This window comes from Megalopta genalis, unplaced genomic scaffold (assembly GCF_051020955.1).
Source record: "Megalopta genalis isolate 19385.01 unplaced genomic scaffold, iyMegGena1_principal scaffold0037, whole genome shotgun sequence".
Classification (NCBI taxonomy): Eukaryota; Metazoa; Arthropoda; class Insecta; order Hymenoptera; family Halictidae; genus Megalopta; species Megalopta genalis.
The window spans coordinates 734,434-756,475 of record NW_027476106.1 but is presented as its reverse complement, the minus strand read 5'-3'; the positions used below and the strand labels follow the sequence as shown (position 1 = coordinate 756,475).

The 22,042-nt window shown below is 48.1% G+C and overlaps 1 protein-coding gene across 1 annotated transcript in view; it reads right to left on the bottom strand.

Moving 5' to 3' along the window:
- Window positions 1–778: 778 nt before the first annotated feature.
- The window catches only part of Calx (sodium/calcium exchanger 3), a 182,691-nt gene continuing 161,427 nt past the window's right edge, over window positions 779–22,042 (bottom strand). Inside the window, exon 9 of the mRNA XM_076527693.1 lies at window positions 779–21,425. The gene's annotated coding sequence lies outside the window, so the exon portion shown is untranslated. The remainder of the gene's footprint in view (window positions 21,426–22,042) is intronic.

Here is a 22,042-nt window from a genome sequence, read left to right as displayed (position 1 = left end):
GCTAAACGGAGGCCAGCGTGAAGGATAATCGAAGATACCGTGAAGTGTTGAACGAATCGGCCACGGACAGGCGTTCCCGTATATTTCTGCGGCGCGCGGTTGCAGTGTCGCCATATTGAATCGTCTCGTTTTCGACTCTGCTCGTTCTGTTCAACGTTCCACTCGACTCGACTTCGTCGATTTATAACACCTCGGCTAGGGAGGAGGAGGAGGAGTCTTACTTACGTTCTATCGGAATTCCTTAGACGCTAAAAGGGACCTGGTGTCCACCGTGGAAAGATTCCACGCAATCGATCGAACAGCGAGAATTATTTCGAGGCCTGTGAACGACCTACGAAGAAACGGTCAACGAAACGACGAAATCGTCGCCGCCGCCGGGGAACCGTCGCATCGCGAATCGCGGGGACAAGCGTTCGTCGGAGGATCTTGCCATTAAAATATCTTCGTCGAATCTAGGAAGCGGTCGGAAGCGGCCGGTCGAGCGATCGGGAAGCGAAGCGGGACGCTTCGAGCGGTTCGAGCGTCGTTCGGGCCTGGTCGAGTCGTTTCAGCCGCGAGCCGCTCTACGGTTCGGTTTCTCGCGATGTGGCGAGCATGAGTCACGCGGCACGCAAGTGGAGGTGGGGGGAGTGCCGAGTCCGGCTCCCGCGTAACGTCGACTCGCTCACGCCCGAATCGGCGAAACGGACGCGTCGTCGCGCGTCCCGCGCTTTCCGTTCGGTTCCTCGTCGACGGCGCGCCGTGTATGTATATCGTAAAATCAGCGGTTCTCATCATCTATTTACAACAGGACTATTTATATTATAATCTACAAGTCATCCTAATCACCGGACAGACGCTCCTGATGGCGAGGAAGAAGAAGGACTCGAACCGGGCAACGTGTCTCTCTCGCGAACGATCCCGAAGATTCTCCTTCCCCCTTCTCCTTCTTCTCCTCCTCCTCGAGAGAGACCGTTCTCCGTTCTAGCTTCGCGATAACGGCACCTATCGTTTAACTTTAGGCAATAACGCAACAATACAATATATATATATATATATATGTATACAATATATTTGTATATATATACACGCGTGTATATCTCTATCTACTGGCGAGCAGAACTTGTGGTATGTTTCGCTTCACGGTACAAAACTCAGATTCAATGTGCAACATCCGTTCTCGTCTCACATCCTTGTTCTTTCAGCGTGTTTCGCCCGGCTGAGCGCTTTTCGCCGAAGGGCTAGCCCCTTCCTCTCTCTCACTCTCTCTCTCTCTCTTTCTATATTTATATATATATATTTTTTCTTTTTACTTGATACTTTACAAAGTTTTCTATCTTACAGTGTAAACTTTAGTTCCCGGCGACGTCCCCGGAAATAAAGCCCGCGGCGACCGGTTTCCTTCGAGCTTCCGTTTCACGAAACTTTCGTAATCCAATTGGTCAGCGGCGCCGCGAACCGCGAACACGGCGAATCGCGAACAACGATGGCGGCGATCCCGATCCCGAGTTAAATCGACTTTGGGACCACTGCTTTCGCCTCGGGCGAGAATCGCCTCTTTCCTCCGCAAGAGCGCGCGCGGTTCGTCGCTTCGGTAAGAGCGCCGCTTCCTCATTCCGCTTTCATTCGATCGGAAACTTGTTTAGATCGATCTTGCAATAGAACCAATGTTCTTCCTCCCGGAGAGCTGTAGTTTTCTCTCCGCCGGCGAAGACCCGTTCCTCTCTTTCGCCTCGGACCTATTGCTTTTCGCCGCGAAAGAGCCAGCGTTTCTCTCCGCGGAGGAACCGCTGCTCCTTTTTCTCAAAGGGAGAACTATTACTTTTTCTTTTTCTTTTTTTCTTTCGCCACAACGAGAGAGCCATTGCTTTTCCCCGTCCGGGATCTCTACCCTTCCCTTATCGATTATTGCTTTTTTTGTTCCGCGGGGGAACGATATCTCACGCCCCCGATTCACCGCATAGTTCTCTCGGCTCGAGACAATCTCGATTTTCAACAAACGAGATCCACGCTTATCACCGCGACCTCGATTATTGCTGTCCTCCGCGAAAGAGTGGCCGGTTTTCTCTTGGAACGAGCAGCAGCTCAGTTCCGAATTGCCCCGTGCGTTTTTTGCAAAAACATTTTACACGGCTTAGGGATTCACCGTTTCCTTTCCCGATCGTTGTTGCCGCCTCCCGCGAGAAAGCGACTTACTTTTCGCCGGAAGAGCGCAAGATCTCTCTTTGGAGCCGAATCCTCGCGGCCGACCGCGAGCCAAGCTGATCGCTATTCGCGATTCACTGTTTGCGATTCGCGATTCGCTATCCCTGGTCGCCGTCGGGCATCGATTCACGAGCGCGAGACTGCGCGGCGAATTGTTGGAATGGACCTATAGCCCTCGCGCGACCAGAAGGCGCCTCCGCATGCGCGTTCCCCCACTCACCGGCTGCTCTACTCCCCTTACTAAGAGAGGGAATGCGAGCGTCTCCGCGTGCGCCACTCACCAGCTGCCCCACTCTCTTCACTGCCGCAGGAGGGGGAACGCAATCGCGCCTGCGCGTTCGCGTCGCGCGAGGGCTACACGCGTTCACCGTGCCGCGTCGCGTCTCCGCCCCGTGTTTAGCAAGTACCATGGGAAACGTTCGCCCGGCGTCGTGCGCCGTGACAAAAGGACTAGAACGATAGATCAAAAGTGTTAGAGTAGTATTTACGTTCGCATAGGTGCTAGAGAATAGGGATTACGTGGTGGGTTATAGTTTTAGAACCGTGTAGACAGTTAGAGAATGAGAGATAGAGACACAGGACGGACCCGTGCGCGTTTATACGCAGAGGATCCTCCTCGGTAAAATCGAATAGAAACCTCGATACTGTTCCGAGCTGATTATTATATACAGAGAGGGTGCGTGGCCAGCCCCGATTCTTGCCCCGTGTCCCGACGACGGAGATCGAAAACGGACCAGGCGCGGAACTAGCGATCACTTCGTCCCCCCTCGATCCCCTCGCCGCCGGGCGGACACAATGATGAGCGTTTTGTAGGGTTTTTTTAATTCGATCCTCGATCGTTGGCTCGGATCGAGTAAGCGTGTTTCGCGCTAACGTTTGGTCGTTTTCTCGCGTTTTACGCTCGACTAATTCGTGGACGACGGCCGGCTACACGGCGTGTCGAAGAAGCTACGACGGATTCGTCGAGAACAGTTTCTCGCAGTCGGACGAACTCGTTTCCTACGCTCTCGTCGTCCTACGAGCTTCTCGCTGGTCCAAGCTGTGCGTATCACCGTTGCAATTTGTCGATCGCGATATCGGATCGGTCGCGTCGGCTCGGTAGATCGTTGCAGAAATTTTCCTAAGGTTTGTTCTTGTTCCCTTGCGAAGCGAACCCAACCGAATTCTAACGAAAAAATCTCTCAGAGCTTCCGCGTTGAGTCTGCTCCGTTTTTTTTACTTTCTCTCCCTCCCTCTCGCACGAAAATCAATCACGCAAAGTGTGTGTACACAGACTTAAATCGATTAGAATTGATCTTTGGTTGATTGTCCTTAGAAAAAGGTAACCGAACTACGCTTAAAAGGTAAGTGAATGGAGGCGCGACGCGCGCGTCGCTTGCTCGCCGCCGCTCGGGAGACTCGCCGGCTGCCCCACTCTCTTCACTGCCGCGGGAGGGGGAACGCGAGCGCGCCTGCGCCAGGGCTACACGCGTTCACCGTGCCGCCGGGGTTCCGACGATTCCCCGGTTTCTCGACGGTTCTCCCGACTGCCACGAGAGGTCTCTGCACGCGGCAGCGAACAAGCGATCCGAGCGTCTCCTCCGAACGAAATGGCACTCTGATATCGACACGAAAATGACAAGTATCCTGGAATTTGGTCGGAAAACGTCGACGAAAACGTTCGACTTTCTACTATCCCCGCGGCAGATATCGATCCGCGTCTACGGTATAATAATAATATTGGTTCTGTTCGTCCTCTCTCGAAACGAAACCCTAAAGCCGAATTCGCACCTCGCGTCAGCGTGGCGCCAATCCGGGGTAGAACGGTCTAGAACGGCCAATTTCTAAACTAAAATCCCCTAACCGGTGATCTACGAGTCGGCTCATAGAAAATATATACAAAACGTATAAATCACGGAATGCAATCGATCCACGCTCGCTAGTTGCACGCGCTCGCTAGCCTCGCGCCAGCGAATCCCGCTGAGGCAAATCGATGCTCGCGGAGTTGATCGGTCGGTCGATTTTTAGCGCGAACTCTCGATCGACGCTGCGAACGCTGCGCGAATCGCGAGCGCCGCGCTGCTGCCGATCTCTCTCTCTCTCTCTCTCTCTTTCTCTCTCTCTTTCTCTCTCTCTCCACCTCTGTTTGGATCGAGAGAGACGCGTCGATGGATCGGGGGCTGGCCACAGGAACCGCGTCCTTCGTCGGCGAACAGAATTTCGATCGGAGGCCGGCAAACGCGTTCCCGGCGCCCTTCGAATGTTTACTGTTTCGCCCGACTACGAGTTTACGGTTGGCGCGGCGCGACTCGATGGAACACTCGCTCGCGTTTTTTGCTTTCGAACGTCGTCTAATAATAACGGCTTTCGTCGAGCGACGGTTATCCGGGAGCTTCCGACAGTCGCCGAAGTCAATAAGTTCAATAAAATTTCGAAAATTTTCGTAAGTCGGTGGTAAATCGGTGGTCGGTGGTAAATACGTTCTCGATTCGTTTTTTTGTTCGAAACGCTCGAAGCATGATGAGTGCATAGACTTTCGGGACCAACTGTACCGTACACGTGCTATAACCGTTTGCACTAGAATCACGTCTGAGAGACGTGGTAAAAAAGAAAAACGGGACAAGAATGATTATCACGTCTGGGAGACGTGGTCAAAAAGTCAAGTCAAAAATGATTATCACGTCCGTTCGCGGATGCGACGCATCCCAGTGAAATTCAATTTGATTCGAATCTATCACAATGCTAATGAATATTCAAAATTGCTAAAAAAAATTAGTACGTCATCCGTATGCTACGTACGAGCAGTCGTTCGATGCCTATTCTCGTCTCGAAGTCGAGCAGATTAATTAACGCGGGCTCGTTATAAAAATAAGCAACAACTTGAAGTTCGAAATAAAATGAGCGGAAAAACGAGGACAACGTTGATGCAGCTAATTGAAAGCAATTGAAGGATAGAACGAGAAGAAGAAGAAGGGCTAATTAAATCCAGCCGCGTTGCCTCGATATTGCGGATTATGATGAAAGCGAGCGTCCCCGTCGGCGAGCACCGTTACACCCAGAAACCCTAATTTGTAAGTAGATACTTGGTGCGCGCATTAATTGGCTATCTCGTCGTACAAACTGGGTGTTACGCGTCGGGGAGGGGGGGGGGGGGGGGAGATTGGCGCGGCCGGTTCTTGAATTTTTCAAATTTTAATAGACCCCGCGGCGGTAATTGTAGTCGGGGAGGGGGGGGGGGGGGCTCGCGCCGGCAATCCCAGAAGTACCCGGTCGATTAGCCTGCGCCATTAGGAGATAAGCAGGGCTGTGCCGCGCGAAACCGGCGAGGCTCGCTCCATTCCCTAATCACTTCGACCAAACTACTTTAAACATTAACTCTCGACCCGTCCGGCCGGCAGAAAATTCTCCGGATTTTTCTACCGGAATCTTTCAGACCCATCAGCGAGATTCCCCTCGTTTAAAACCACCGGCGAGCTCTCGTTACGACCGGCCGGGTCTATGCCGACCCTAATGGAAAACTTCTTCGGGATCCGGCGATGGAAAAAAAAACAATTGTCCCTGGAAACTCTCTCTCTCTTTATTCGAAACGCGCCGTTTGCTGTCGGATCTATTTTCTATCGAAAACAATAAAAAAAAAAAAAAAATCAAAATTGGATCCCCTCGAGCTGCGGAGAATATGCAACGCGTGTATCCGTCCGTTACTCACCGGCGATCGTCACGCGCGCGCGACATTTACATAAATACTCGCAGAAAGTTGGAGGACCGTCGGCGCGCCCGGCGATCCCCGCGAAAAGTTCGCTTGGTTCGATCGAATCGAAATTGTACGCGCCGGCCGTCGGCGATCGTCGCGGTTCGAACGCACGGAAATTTGCATAAATAGAAAGTTCGACGACTATGACCGGCGATTGCCGCGAGGTCAGCCCCTTTCGATTCAATCGTCGATGTATCCGTCGGCAATCGTCGCGGTTTTTTAACGACGCGTTCAGCCATCGACAATCAGCCGCTAAAAATCCCACAAAGTCGAAGCGATTTCATCGATTAAACCGTAACTAGAAAGTTGAATTTAATCGTAGCGAATTAAATTGAACGAATTAAATGAATTAAATGAATTTAATCATGAGAACTCTTTCGCGTTCGAAACATTCCAGTCGAACTCGGTCCGTTCGAACGTATTAAAACGAAAATGAATTTTCCAAATCGATCGAAAATCACGCGTCAAGCTCAGACGCAGAAAGAAAAGGCGGCTGGAAGCTTCCGCAGCTCCGCAGCGAGCGTTCCACTCCATCGAGTCGCGGCGCCGGCTCTTAATCCTACGGAGCGAAATTATTTTCGCACGAGCTGTTTAGGCGTGCGGTGGAATCGCTAGTCGAAACGGGGAACAGCCAAGCGAGAGGGTAGAAAGGTGGGGGAACTGAGAGCCGCGGAAGGAAGCGTGTTCGGAACTGCCCGCGAAACGAGAAATCCAACTCGATCTCGTTTCGATTCGCGGACGCTGCTCGAGCGAAGAAAGACTCGCTCGCTTGCCTGGTGGCGCGGCAGCCGCCGGTGCACGGGCCAGCGAGGACGGAGTAGTGGGGGGAACTGCCGGAACGTCGGGAGCCGGCGGAAGTGGGGGAAGCGGGGAGGACGATTGGAACGACCGACGAGGCGCCGCGCCGACTCGACTGAAACGAGCGAGCGCGAAGCGAAGCGGCGCGATGCGAGCGCGCGGACCACGCGTCTCGTCGTCGCCCGTCGCTCTACGCCCCCCGAGCCCGCTCGTTTCGTCCGCGGGCCCCGATCCCGGCGAAGCGGAATTCAAAGGACGAGCACCGGCCGGATCAACGGTAATTGGAGTAAATGCACGAAGAAGAGAGATCGTCCGCTCCCAGAGATTCCCGGCGATTACGCCGCTGGACAAAGCCGATCGTCGTGGTTCGCGCTTCGACAAATTCCACGGTAGTTTTCCGACAACGCGTTCTTTTTTTTCTTTCGCGCTCGTCTCGTGCCGATCGACTCTCCTCCCGGGCTACGGACTTTCACGCGACGCTGGCGATGTCGAATCGACGCGATCCGCGGGTTAAGACCCGCGACCTGCTCACTGGCCGTTTTACGCCGCGCTGTTCGCGTTGATTTTTCCAATTATTTTTCCAACACATATATATATATATATATATATATATGTATATATATATATATGTAATACAAATTCGTTCGATTGGCTAAATTTTCGGGCCAGAATTATATAAATATTGGCTAAAATTCGTAATTAAATTAAATAATTAAATAATTAAATATTAAATTATAAAATTATAATTAAATATATATAATTAAAATTAAATATTGGCTAAAATTCGCGGAGTCGAAATTGGCTATTTTCTTCGCATTTTTATGAATTCGGAATTGACTTTCCATCGACACGGTTGCCAGATTTCAAGAAATATATTTTTATCGTTTTTTTTGTGAGCAGAAATCAATTCGTTCCGTCGATTATCCGTGCATTTTAACTGTTTCATAACCTCTTTGTCACTGTTGTCAATGAAACGAACTCGTCCGTCCGACGAAATTTCAAAAAGTGCATTCCACGTCTCGTTGCTGGATCAATCAATTAATAATTAATTAATTGATTAATTATTTCGAATCATTACAGACGCGCGAATAAACTATACAAATAAAATAAGCTCGTCGGTCCGTGACAATTTAATTCTTCAATTCTTATCGCAGTTACTGCATATTGCACTAAATTTGCATTAAAATTGGAAATTCAGCGAGCCACCGAGAAATCGATTTTTTCACAGTTTTTCCGGAGAAATCGGTATCGGCGATGATCGCCGAACTCTCGTTTCTCCGGCCAGCCAGTGTTGCCAGCAGGTCGCTGGGTCAAGCGAAAAAAAAAAGGATCTGCCAGGATCATGATCGGAAGGCAATGGCGTATCGTAGGTCCGTGCGTGTGTGCGTCGATGTGGCGCGCTTTTTCTTCGACGCGGTTGGAGGGCATTGGAGGGCCGCCGGCAGGGCGAGTGCCGGAGCGCGTTTCGTGAGTGTCGACGAATGGAATATCAATCAGGTACTCGGTAGCAGAACGTAGATTTCTCTTGGACTTGCGGTCCGAAGCGGTCCGTTTTTTTTTCTCGAGAAAGGAAGCTCGGCTTTCGAGATCGCGTCGATTCAAAACGTTCGCGCGCGCGCGCGTCGCGTCCTTCTTACCGATCTTATTATCGCCTCGACCCTTCGAATCCCATAGATCCTCTGGATCATTTTTGGATCGTTGGATCGCGATCGTTCGGCCAGCGCAGCGGCGAACCAAGGGAACTGACTCGGCAGCGTTTCCGGATCTCGTTTACGGTTTTTATCACTTCAACGCTTTGCTATTGAGTGTCGTCTATGTACGGCCTACTACACGTACATACACATATACAAATACATATACATATATTCCTCGTACTTGTGTATCGTATATCGTATATGCATTCGTGTGTGTACAAGTTATATTTATATATATATGTGTGTACAGGGTGTCCCAAAAATGTCTCGCAATCCGAAAGTGGCGGGTTCCTCGGGTCGTTCGAAGCAACTTTTTCCTTTACAAGAATTTTCTCCGAGGCACCGTCAACGAGTTATTAAGGAAAAACGCTGACCAATGAGAAGCGTGCGCCTGCAAGCGGCGCGAAGCGGCCGGGCCAATCAGCGCACTGGGCTCCGCGCGCTCGATGGCTTGGGCGCGGCTAGCGCGACGCGGCTGGCGCTAGGCGAACGAGTCAATCGGCGCAACTAGACATCGTGCGCTCGTTGGCTCGGCGAGCTCGCCTAGCGCTAGGCGGCCGAGCCAATCGGCGCAACTGGGCTTCGCGCGCTGCTTGGCCGGGCCGCCTCGCGTCTGCCGTACTCGATTCTTATTGGCGCACTGTTTGTTCGTTGATAACTCGTTAACGGTGCTTCGGAGAACATTTTTGTAAAGGAAGAAGTTGCTTCAAATGATCCGAGGAACCCGTCGTTTCCGGATTGCGAGACATTTTTGGGACACCCTGTAAAATACGGTAAATCTCTTTGAACGATTCTGTTATTAAAATATCTATGTCGTCGTGTTTTTGTGTCTATCTATGTGGGTATGTGTATGTGGGGTTGTGTGACTCTCTGTGTGTATGCGTGTATACGTACACTGTACATATGCTTCTTCTTCTCTCTCTCTCTCTCTCTCTCTCTCTCTCTCTCTCTCTCTGATTTATACACAGATGTACCGTCGGACAGAAGAGTTTATACATGCTGGACGAATTCGAAATAGTTGAAACTCTCCAGAAATATTTTTTGTTTTTTTTTACAGCATGTCTGCGCGAAGCGGGCAATTATTTTTTATCGGCTGGATGAGCTTGATTCCGAAGAATACAAGGGCAGGACGGTGATGATGATGGCGACGTTTTAATTACAATTTTTTTGGATCTAGAAATACGCGTGGTCGGATCTAGAAATCGACGAGAAAAGTAAAAAGTGGCCGAGGTAGGTACGATTCGATCTCTATAAAATTCTATATGTACATCTAGGATAGGGTTGGCGGGTGGGTGGGGGGGACTTTGAAAAAATTTGTCAACCATTATTATTCACTGTGCTCGCGTCGGTCGGTTTATGTACATTTTTTTTGTATTGCAAACGAATAGAAAACTATCCCTCTTTCGAAATCTAATCCGAACGAATGAACGGTTCAATTATATCTACAAGGTCCTTTTCTCCGTTTCAAATATCGAAAATTCGCCTGATGTACCCAGACTTTTGTGGCCGACTGTATATAGCTCCGTACGATGGTTGACTGGCGTCGGAGAGACGTCGCGCACTGCGTCGTCGCCTCCGCGATCGTTCCACTGCTTGCATCCAACTTTGCTCCCCTCTCCCCCCTCCCCGCGCCATACGCGTATATAGGATGTCCCGAAATTATGGTATTTCCGGGAAACGAGGGGTTCTTGAGGTCATTTCGAGCAACTCTTTCCTTAGCGAAAATGTTCTACGAGGCTTCGTTTACGAGTTATTAACGAAAAACAGTGGCCAATGAGCGGCGAGCTAGGCGAGCGGCGCGAGGCGGCCGAGCCGACGAGCGCGCGTAGTCCAGTCGCGCTGATTGGCTCAGTCGCCTCGCGCCAGCGCCGAGCTCGCTTCTCATTGGTCACTGTTTTTCTTTAATAACTCGTGAACGAAGCCTCGTAGAAGATTTTCGCTAAGGAAAAAGTTGCTTAGAATGATCTCAGGAATCCCTCCTTTCTCAGAAATACCATAATTTTGAGACACCCTGTATAACCCGTTCGCAAACTCCCCTAGTCTGTTTTTTCGAAGAAAGAGAAGCTAGATTAGATTACATCTGTCGTTGCAATAACTGTCAATTTAATAGCGTTTTTGAAGCCTAGATTAAACGGGCGAGAATTCCATGAAAAATTATGCGGCAACAATTTCGCTCGTAATTAATTAACTATTCGAATCCGTTACGATGCAACAGCTGCATCTGAAATTATGTTTTTTTTAATGAAAATGATTTGCGAAAAATTTGCGAAAAGGTGATACGATTATTCCAGCCTTGCGCCTCGTTTTTACAATCGTTGCCAATCGGCGACTATAAAAGCGAATCTCGAGATCCGAACAATCGAATCTCCTCTCCTCAAATTGTCCATTTATGCGTGCGATCGGAGCGCGAATTAGGGAGAAATCACTGTAATTCACAACGGACAATCCGTTTTCCTGCAACGACAGAAGTCGGTCCTCGTTCGGGAAAACAGACTGCAGCCGCCCAAACGGTTCATTAACCTTCGGGGGGAGATTTCAGTTTACATTCTAACGGTATCCGCTTGATTTTCGCGAAATTGGCCAGGAGGATCTCGGATCCACAGGGGTCGGAATCACCGAACGCATCGTTTTGCGGCCCGTTTCGGCGCGGCCGGTCCTCGACGGCTCGCTCGATTTCCCTTTGATTTCGCTGTCGAATTTTTGCGCGCAACCGCGCTAATTAAATGTGCCCGGGACGCGTGCCGGATCAAAGGGAAACCGAGGCCGGGGGCTTCGTTTAATTAGCGCGTCCGGTTTTCGAGCGCGCGGGCCTCGCGACTCCAATTTACCTTCCGCGAGAATCGGCGCGCGTTGCGAGGAGCCGCGGCTTCGTTCCCCTCCTTTTCAGAGGATCGATGGATCCTCGCCTGTTTCTCGCCTTCGTTACTCGTTGCTACGCCGCGCAGAATAATCTAAATAATCTAAATAAACAAAAGAGCCTCTAGATAAACCATAGAATAGTCTAAATAAACGAAACATCGACATCTGTCCAACAAACTGAACAAAAACGATAAACTGCCCAACGGAGGATAGAAAAGATCGAAACCTGTCCAATAAATTGTCCAAAATGGAAATACTGGGGTGCAACAATGTGTGAAGAAATTAGAAACCGTCCAACAATGGTACAGAAAAGACGAAGACCTGTCGAATAAACCGGCAGAATAATAAAAATTGTAGGGCAAAGTATACCGTAAAAAAGGAAAAAAATGAAAAACTGTCGATCGTAAAGTTGAACAGAACTAGCCACAAAATTATGGTACTTTCGAAAAATGAGGGATTCCTGAGGTCATTCGAAGTAACTTTTTCCTTTACGAAAATGTTCTGCGAGGCTTCGTTTGCGAGTTATTAACGAAAAACGGGTGACCAATGAGAGGCGAGCGCTCGGACGGCGCGAGGCGGCCGCGAGCCAATCAGCGGAACTGAGTGGTGAGCGGAACTCGTTGGACCGGCCGCCTCGCGGGTGCCGAGCGCGCCTCTCATTGGTCACCCGTTAGTTCGTCAATAACTCGGAAACAAAGTCGCGAATTGCATTTTCGCCGAGGAGAAAGTTACTTCGAACGACGCCCTGTATACTATATTATAGCACTCGGCACATGGTATAATGGCCCGATGGTGCACGCGAGAGATTACAAGCTGTCGGAGCCGAGTCAGAAAAACGAGAGAAACAGCGAACAAGTCGCGGGGGAATTAAAGTGTCCATTCAACTGTCGGACAATTAGAGCCGTCCAATTAGAAGCGGTCGAAGAAAATGAGGGAAACCATGAGGCAGATTCCATTAAAAAGACGCGAGGCAGCGAAAAATCTTTCGAGATTCTCGCGGCAGAGGTAGAAAAAAGGGACAAGTGGACCGGCGCGGCGGTTTCCGAGGCGAATCGCTCGGCTCGGTCCTGCTCGCACAAAGCCCGAACAGAAGGAAGAAGCCGAAGGAGCGTCTGAACCGGAAATCCGGATGGCGGGTTTCGTCTCGACATCCGGACGATTCCCTCGCCTAGCGCTGCCCAGCGCTCTCTCTCCGTCTCTTTTCCTTTCTGTTTCGCCTTCCCCCCCTCTTTCTCGCTTCGGCCCGCGAGCCGCGAGAGCGCGCGCGACTGACCTGCAGCTATCCCCTCCCATTCTCGTCTCGCCGCTGGGTCTCTTTTCCACTCGCGGCCGTTCGTCTCGCCTGGCTGCAAACGATTCCGGGCTCGCGCGCGATTGATTCGTTCCCCGTGAAATACGGTTCTCGTACGTTCCTTCTCCTCGACCGTCTCCCTCGAGAATTTCCTCTCGACTTCAATTTCCTCCGCGCGGCCTCCACCGACTTTCTCTTTTCTCTGTAGGTCTCTTTCTCTCTCTTTCTCTGATTTTCTTTGTTCCGTGTCCTTTGCGCGTGCAACGCGTCCCGCAACGACTGGGATTAGGAGAACGAGGAGGTGTCGCCTGTCGATGTGGCGCCACCGAATAATGAGCCTCGGTATGATTTTTCTGTTTTTACGATCAGTTGAACCGGCTGTCGTCAAAATCTTAGGTTACAAGGTTAGAGGTGATATCAATTTATTGGAATTAATTAGTCGGGGCTTTGAATTCGAGTACTCGATTTTTTAATAGGCATTCGATCGGTGTTTTCTGTACGTTTGGATAGATTTGTTGCCATCGACGAGCGCGTTCTAGAATATTATAATTCAATTGTTAAAGAGAATTGTGTTTTTATGTTTACAATGAATGCGGTGGAATATATTCGTTATTTTATATTTGTTGCAATTAACGAGCAAATTATAGAATTTCGTTGGTGCATTATTAAAAAGAATTATTATTATTATTATTATTATTATTATGTTTCCAGTATATTTGTTAGGAAAGTATCGAGCCGAATTTGTTGGAATTGGACAATCGTGTTTTCGAGTTCAAGTATTAAATTATTTAAAGCGGTATTACAGGGGTATTATTTAAAGTATGAAATTATTACATTTCAAGAATGGGTGAAAATATGTAACGAGAAAATAATGGAAATGTAATATCAAGAATAAGAATTATCTTTCTATGTTAACGATGACAGCGTTAATTTGCCGTTTCACCGAATCAGATTTCCGTTAATTGAAAGTAATAATTGCAGAGAAGAGAACAATTGGGGAGAAGAGGAAAAAGAAGGTGGAGAGAATAGGGGGGAGAGAAGGGGTGGACGAAATAGACGAGGAAAAAAGTTGACCGGCACGTAGCAACTAAACGGAATTCCTCGGCGAGAATCGATTTTGTTTCGTTCGCCACGTGACGGACAAAACGAACAGCGTGCCCTTTGTACGCGAACTCGATCCAGGTCGCCTCGAACGGACCTAACATCGTTTAGGACACCACCGCCACCGCCCACAGATAACATTATATTCTTCTTCCTTCCTCGTTCTTTCTTCCTTTTTCTCCTTTTTCAGTTTTCTTACTTTTTCTCTCCGAAAATGCCGAACAAGGATCTTTGCTCATTATTGGTTAAATCTTGAATTTATTTTTTAATAATTCTTGAATTTATTTTCAAGATAATTCTCGAATTTATTTTCAAGATAATTCTCGAATTTATTTTCAAGATAATTCTTGAATTTATTTTCAAGATAATTCTTGAATTTATTTTCAAGATAATTTTCTTGAATTTATTTTCAAGATAATTATCGTTCGATCTGAAAGGTTTTACCGTCGTTCTTAATCGCTTCAAATTAAAATACTGTTACATATTTTCAATTCTTTAGATTTTATACTTTAGCCTTCAATGTCCTGTACCGTTCTCGGTTCTCAAGAATAAAAATTCTCTTTGTTTGAAATTGTACAATTTGTTGTTACCAATTTTTCAGATTTCCTGCAATCGTTACAAATTCGCCAAATAATTACCAATTCGAATTATTATTATTATATTAATAATATTATCGACGGATAAATGTTAACATCGATACCGAAGCAGTGTTTCAGCAGAGGTCCAGAGAAAATTGAGTCGAGGTCCGAAAAACCTCAAGCTTCTGGATCCAGATCCTCCTTGGCCAGGCGAAAACAATTCGATATCCCGTAAGCCCCCCCCCCCATTCCACGAGCTCAGCAGTGTCATTGCAGCCTCCAGCGCACAGTCAACAACATCTTTGACCGCGCAACAAAGCCTGGAATCCGGGATAATCTCCCCCAAGATTCCTCGAACAGTGGTTTTGTTCTCACTGAGAACATTCCGCGCGGCATGGCAGCGTCACTTCGAATATACAGGGTGTCCCAAAAGTCGCTCGCAATGTGAAACGAGAGGTTCCTGAGGTCATTTCAAGTAACTTTTTCCTCAGCGAAATTGCGATCCGCGGCTTCGTTTACGAGTTATTAACGATAAACGGTGACCAATGAGAGACGAGCTCGACTGACGCGAGGCGGCCGAGCCAATCAGCGGTCGAAGCCCAGTTCCGCCGATTGGCTCGGCCGCCTAGCGCTAGGCGAGCTCGCCGAGCGAACAAGCACTCGAAGCCCAGTTCCGCTGATTGGCCGCCTCGCGCCAGCCGAGCTTGCTTCTCATTGGTCACCGCTTTCCGTTAATAACTCTCAACGAAACTACGCTTTGCATTTTCGCTAAGGAAAAAATTTACACCAAATGGCCCGAAGAGTCCGCCATTTCCGATTGCGATTGACTTATGGGACACCCTGTAAAATCACGACGATTCTCATTTGATTAGATCTGACTCTCTCATTGTCACGGGTTCGCATTTAGTCAGGCTAGATAGTCTCGGCCGCCGAAGATCGCCTACACCATGGTTCCCCAACAAACGTTTCGTGGGAAAAAAAACAACGACATCGCAGCATCGAATTACCAAGTGCTCGCTACTTTCTATGTTTCGAACGTGTGTACGCAGAAATACGCTTGGCGATCTCGTCGATGTTGTGACAGTCGGAATAAAGGACGCTTCTCGATAAAGAGGTTAACTCGATCGGGGAACCATGGTTTAACCCTTTACGTCCCTTTGGCAGTAAAAACATCAGAATTATGTACACGTAACAATGCATCGCGTGAGTATAACAATTCTGTATAACGATATTATTGTGTATTATTAATGAAAGCTTGTTTGATGTTATTTATATATTATCTCATCGACAAAAACAATCGTTATATTATGTATAATCGTTTCGATAAATGCATCAATTTGTAACGGTAGAGCTATTGTAATCGATCGTGTTTGCCGTTTCGATATTGTTCATAAATATTCGTTGACGGAACAATCATAGCAGAATCTTCTAAATCGATGCAATAATTATTACATTAATGATTCCTGTCCTCTTTGATATTCCTCGCATATGCATGTCTGTGTGTATGTGTGTGTGTATATATTCATTGATATAATAATTATTGTAGAATCTTTTTGTTTTAGACGGATACAATAATTATCGGATCGATGACATTCCCCGAATCGATATCCTTCGTGCACGATCATCGACATAATAATTATCGTTGGATCTTTCAAACGGACACAATATAATTGCTAAAAATTAATGATATCTACTGTTTTGATATACTTCGTATACGTTCGCTGAAGCAATGATCTCGTTTGATTGGAAACGCAGGTACGTTGGACCGATTTGTAAAAAATAAGATCGAACAAGTTCTCGGTCCGCAAAGGGGTTAACTTGTGATTTTCCTTCGAGGTTAACTCGGCCTCGGCTTCGGCCTTGGTCTCGGTCACGGTCACGGTCTCGCGCGCGATCCCGATCTCGATCTCGAGCGGCCCGGGTGTGCATTGTTCTAAGGGGGGGGGGGTGATAACAGCTGTTTCGTTTGATATCAGACGCGCGCGCGTCGCAGTTTCTTCGCCGACGACGACGTTCGTTCGTGAACGCGTCGCGCGCCGCGAACGATAAGCGTGCGACCCTCGATCAAAGGCAGTGAACACCAACGAGAGAACCTAGACGTTCGAGCGAAGGCCGCCTTTGTGTATCGGTCTGCGAGCCGCGGTCCTAATTAATTATGCTTCTCTCGGGCTATCTAACGATCCTTAACGAACAACAAACGCGCCCCGCTCTCGGGGCGCGACGATCGGATCGACGACGATCGAGCTCTTCTACGGATCGTGCTATTTTAAATATCATTTTGTCCGGTGCCCCGAAATTATGGTATTTCCGAGAAACGAGAGGTTCCTGAGGTGATTCGAAGCAACTTTCTCCTCAGCGAAAATGCGATCCGACGCTTCGTTTACGAGTTATCAGCGAAAAACGTCGACCAATCAGAAGCGAGCTCGCCTAGCGCCAAGCGGCCGAACCGCCAATCAGCGGAGCTGCGCTTCGTCCGCTCATTGGCTCGGCCGCCTAGCGCTAGGCGAACGCGCCGGGCCAACGAGCGCTCGAAGCTCGGTTCCACTCGCTTCTCATTGGTCACCGCTTTTCGTTGATAACTCGCAACGAAGCCACGCGTTGCATTTTCGCCAAGGAAAAACAAAACTCCTCGTTTCTCGGAAGTATCGTGATCTCGGGACACCCTGTATACTTCCCTAGATTTCCCTGTCCGACAGGACAGGCTGTACGCAGACTTTCCGTTCAGCGAGGCGAACGAGCATCGCCGCGCTTTGTTTCTTCGTTAGAACTTTGTGTGAACAGACAATGGTTTCCCGATGCTATCCGGACGTTGCCGTGCGACGTCGGTAATTTGTCCGCGCGGAGGACGTCGCGCGAATCTCGCGCACCGTCGTCGGATCGTTGTTTCTCCGAATAGTATCTCCGGTTATAAAATGACGGAACGCGATATTTACGTTTTCGGTAGTTCGTGCTCCGCGGCAAGTTCGCGCAACAAGTGGGAACGGTATAATTACCTTCGTTCGTTCCTGTGTATTAGATTTTTATCTGTCGACCCCTCGGACAGAAAAATTGCGGAAAACTTGGCAACGCGTCGCTCCGTCCTACTTTCGCGAAATATAGAAAAATTCGTTCCCCTTGTCCGGGAACGTTGGCGTTGTTTTCGGATGGTGAATCAAGAATATTGTATAAATTCGCTGCGTTCTACGTTTCTCGCGAAGACTCTATTTTTCGTGGTTATTGTTTACGCGCTTTGTCCGTCGAACCGGCGACCTCGAAAATTCCATATAACCGAAACTGAGGTATTAACTCTTTGCGGACGTGTGTCGGCAAATAGCCGCCCAAGTCTTTTTACCGTTTTTTTTTATTATTAATTTATTAACACTGTGCCGTCCGGTGGTACCACTTTGGTGCCATTTTAAGAAACTGAAATAACATTCGAACTATATTTCTTGGGTGTTAAAAGGCGGCGAACTAACTATAACATTGTGCTTATTTCACTAAGAATTAAGTACGAAAATTCTTGGACGACTTATCTTAATTTTAGGAATTCATATTACCGCCATCTTCGAAATTTTCTCTTAAAATCTAAAACTTCCAAGCTATTACGCCAGCGTCCTACAAAAAAATCATATCTAAGATCCGCGGACGGCATAGTGTTGATTATTAATATAAATTTATTAATTTAACCGTAGGTTCAGAACGAATTTCAGTTCGACGTGTCGGTCTTCCTGCGTCGCTACCAGAGAAACCAGCAAAGGTTTCCACATATTCATAATCTTATAATAATATAATTTATTTTATTTTATATCCAATACCTCTGTCGTCCGCAGCGACACAATACCCGTCGAGCGGCTTTGTCCGCAAAGGGTTAAAACGTACTTCAGCGTGTTCTGTACATTTCTGGACACACCGATGCGACGGTTCAAGAATTCGTGTTTAACCTCTCAGGCACGGCTGATTTTTCTGCGAATTACGCGTAAACAATGAAACACTGCGATGCGTGTCACTAAATTTATTAACACTAAACCTACCACGGTCAAAATGGCCGATCTTTTATTTTACGATGCTACAAACTTTGGAGACATGTTCGTGGAAAATGATCGAATAAATTATATTATTGAGACAAGTCTCATAATTAAAACTTCACAAGATCCAAGTGAATTCTATCTTTTCACTCTTACGAGTCGATGCACGCTAATCATCATTAAAAACAATTAAACAACATTAAAAACAAAGGCTATATATATTCTGTCTGTATATTATCAACACCGCTGTAAAACGTTGCGAGAGCAAAGAAAGCGCGAAGCAACAGAAATGAGAATGCTCGGTGAGCGAATGAGTCGGCAGAGGGAGTCACTGTAGCGGCGCGTCATAAATAAGACGAAAGCCGCCGCAGCGCCGCGCGTCGTACCTAAGAGGTTAAATCTGTTCTTTTGGTTAAAGCAGTTGCATCTGGGATTTTCGAGAGACGCGAGATTCGAAGGGTTAATAACGCGGCAGAAGATTTTCCCATTTCTCATCCGCCGCGGTTCGTTTAAAACGATCGAGATCTTTTCAAGAGGTATCGCAGTATTTTCCTCGACGGGATAAATTACCGAGAAAGCGTGTGGATAGCATCGGCACGCAATGAAACGACGACAAGGGGACCCAGAAAACTCGGCGGCGGGCCGATACTCGGCCGACCCGCTTCCACGGGAAACAAGGTTTCCCCGCAGCGGAGCGACTTTCAAAGCGGTTCGCGTATCCTCTTGGGACTGATTTTTACGATCCCCGGTCTACCTATCCCGCGGATCCTTTTCTCGGGCGAATCTCTCTGTGAAAAAATTCCCGCATCCATTGTACATTTTCCTGCGTCGGCTCTCCTCTCACGGCTCTTGTCGTCGACCCGATATTCTCTCTCTCTCTCTCTCTCTCTCTCTCTCTCTCTCTCTCTTCTCTCCGAGCTCTCTCGGCCGTTTGCGACGCAGATCGATCCGATCCGATCCGATCCGATCTGCCGCGGCTTCTTTGCCGATCTCCCGTGGGCCTGACAATATACCATAGACATAGACCAAATTCAACGGTCGTATTCAAATTTCTCCGATTTGACCCCGCTGTGTTCCCTCGTTCGCGCTAGATAACCGACTTGCCGGAAATTTATGCGGCCGATTCGTTTGTTTACTCTGTTCCTGTGATCTCGGCGACGAGATACAGCCACTTTGGTAAATCGTTTTTGTACTTCTTTTTCATTTTATTTAGTCGAAGCTTTCTAATCTCTATCTTTACGGCCAATGTTTTTTCGTGAATTAACTAGCTAGAATCGTGTATCGCTAATTTGCACTCTTTTCCTTTTTTTTCAAGCGACGAGACTGCGTCCGACGGATTGCGACAGATACATCCGGAAATGATGATAATACTGAGTAACAGTTGAAGCACGGGAATTCAGGAGATTCGTCGTGAATTATATATATAATAATAATTATATATTTAGTGATTCGTCGGGAATTATAATACGGAGAAGCTGAACACAATTTATTGTACATTTGTCACAAAAGGGAACAGTTGTCGCTAAACAGATTTTTCGTATTTTATAGCGATGATTTTGAGAAACCGGAATCAAGAGGAAATCTACCGGCAGCTGGGGCAAAAATAGGTCAACGCTGGAGCACAAAAAGTGTCACAATTTTCTTCTTTTTTGTAAAACTAACGAAGAGGGTATCGAGACTCGAAAACAAAGAAAGTCAGTTCATCGGATAAATTTACCATGAAAGTATTATTTATACGAGGCATTTCGGGATGGTGCTATCGTTGTGTAAACGCGAGATGCCATTGGTCCACGGGATCCAGGCAACAGATCCTCGATCTCAAGATCGCCGGAAGAGGCTCGGCGGCCGGAGCATCGCCTATCGTTAATATAGTACACGTTAATAGAAAATTAGCGACACCGGTTTCTCCGGAAAGGGGTGTCGCAGGTTCCGCTACTAAAATACCATAGAAACCTGTGTTCCTCTGAGGATTAAATAAATACGCTATTTACCGTGTATGTGTGTATGTGTGTGTGTGTGTGTCTGTCTGCCATTGTGTAACGCGTTTCTCGTTATCGGTGTCGACATATATATATATACCTTGTGTAACGTGTCTGGCTGCGTGTGGCTGTACTTATGTATACAGGGTGTCCCAAAAGTCGCCTACAGTCATCGATCGCAAACTAGGGTCACTCGTGACTCGAGATCAGTTGGAAGTAACCACTTTCTTAGCGAAAATGCGATCCGCGGCTTCGTTTACGAGTTATCAACGATACTAACCAGTGAGAGGCGAGATCGGTTGGCGCGAGGGGGGCGGAGCCAATCGGCGGAACCGCGCATTGGCTCGGCCGCCTCGCTCCACCCGAGCTCGCCTCTCATTGGTCGGCGTTTCTCGCGAATAACTCGTGAACGAAGCCTCGGAGAAAAATCTTGTAAAGGAAAAAGTTGCTTCGAACGACCTCGCGGGAAGCCGTGTCGTTTCCCGATTGCGAGTGACTTTTTGGATACTCTGTACCTACATATCTATATGTACGCGCGCGTGTCTGACTGACTACGTGTGTTCGTGTGTGTATATATAATATATTTTCTTTTTAATTCGACAACGGCCGTGAACGTACGAGGCACGGCGTCCAGACTAGATCGCGTTTTCTTAATCTCTTACCTATTGTAATCCTTTGGTGACTGGTATCCGTTAAATTACGTTAAGGCAAACTCGCTTCTGTTCTTCCGCACGCTTCTCTTCTCTCTTCTCTCTTCTCTCTTCTCTTCACTCTTCTCTTCTCTCTTCTCCTTTCCTCTTCTCTTCTCTCGCATCGTCGTCCCTCGCAGTTTCCTTTTTTTTTTGTCTCCCCGAACTGGTTTTCCCGTTTTCTTCTGATCTCTGTTCACGCGCGTTCACCGTGTTCTACTATAATTATATTCATTCGTTCGTCGACGCATCGCGAAATCGTGTTCCTCATTTATCCTACTCTCCTGTTCACGCACTCTCGAACTCGCACTCGACTAGCACTCGTAATCGCGATCGCGGTCGCACTCGCGCACGCGCAAACTCGTCACGCGCGTCTCGTTCGTTGTTAGAATTCCGTCCCGGAACGGGGGATTAGGGTGGAAGTTCAGCCAGGTGAGCCGCGCTGTGTGTTACCCGGCAAGGAGAGTTCGTTCGCCCAGCGAAATCGCACCCCTTTTCGATTCCACTTCCCTTCGGTCCTGAAACCAGAACGATAAATCGATCAGCACATTTTTCTCCGTTCCTCCCCCCCCCCCCCTTTCCCGACACAACCCCGTGAGCCGTTCCCGGCGCCAAGGAATGCGAAACTTCCCGGCTAAAGTATTTCTCGACGATTAAACTGCTCGCCGAAACCGTTGTGCTTTCGTTTGCCGGTTGAAACGTGCGCCGAAAGTTTCCGCGTTTCCGCTTTAAATGTTTCCGCTAATTTGTTCAGTTCTTCCGCGGCGTGCTTGGAATTTCGCGTTCACGCGATTGCCGTATTAATTGTCAATTTGTTAGGATTGCGATAACGTGGATAACGTTTACAGATTTATATCATATATATACAGGGTGTCCCAAAAATGTCTCGCAACCGAAAGTGGCGGATTCCTCAGATCATTTGAAGCAACTTTCTCCTTTGCGAAAATTTTCTCCGAAGCACCGTTAACGACTTATTAACGAAAGAACAGTGCGCCAATAAGAATCGAGTACGGCTGACGCGAGGCGGTCCGGCCAACCAGCGCGCCAAGCCCAGTTGCGCCGATTGGCTCGGCCGCCTAACGCTAGGCGAGCTCGCCGAGCCAACGAGCGCGCGAGGTCTAGTTGCGCCGATTGA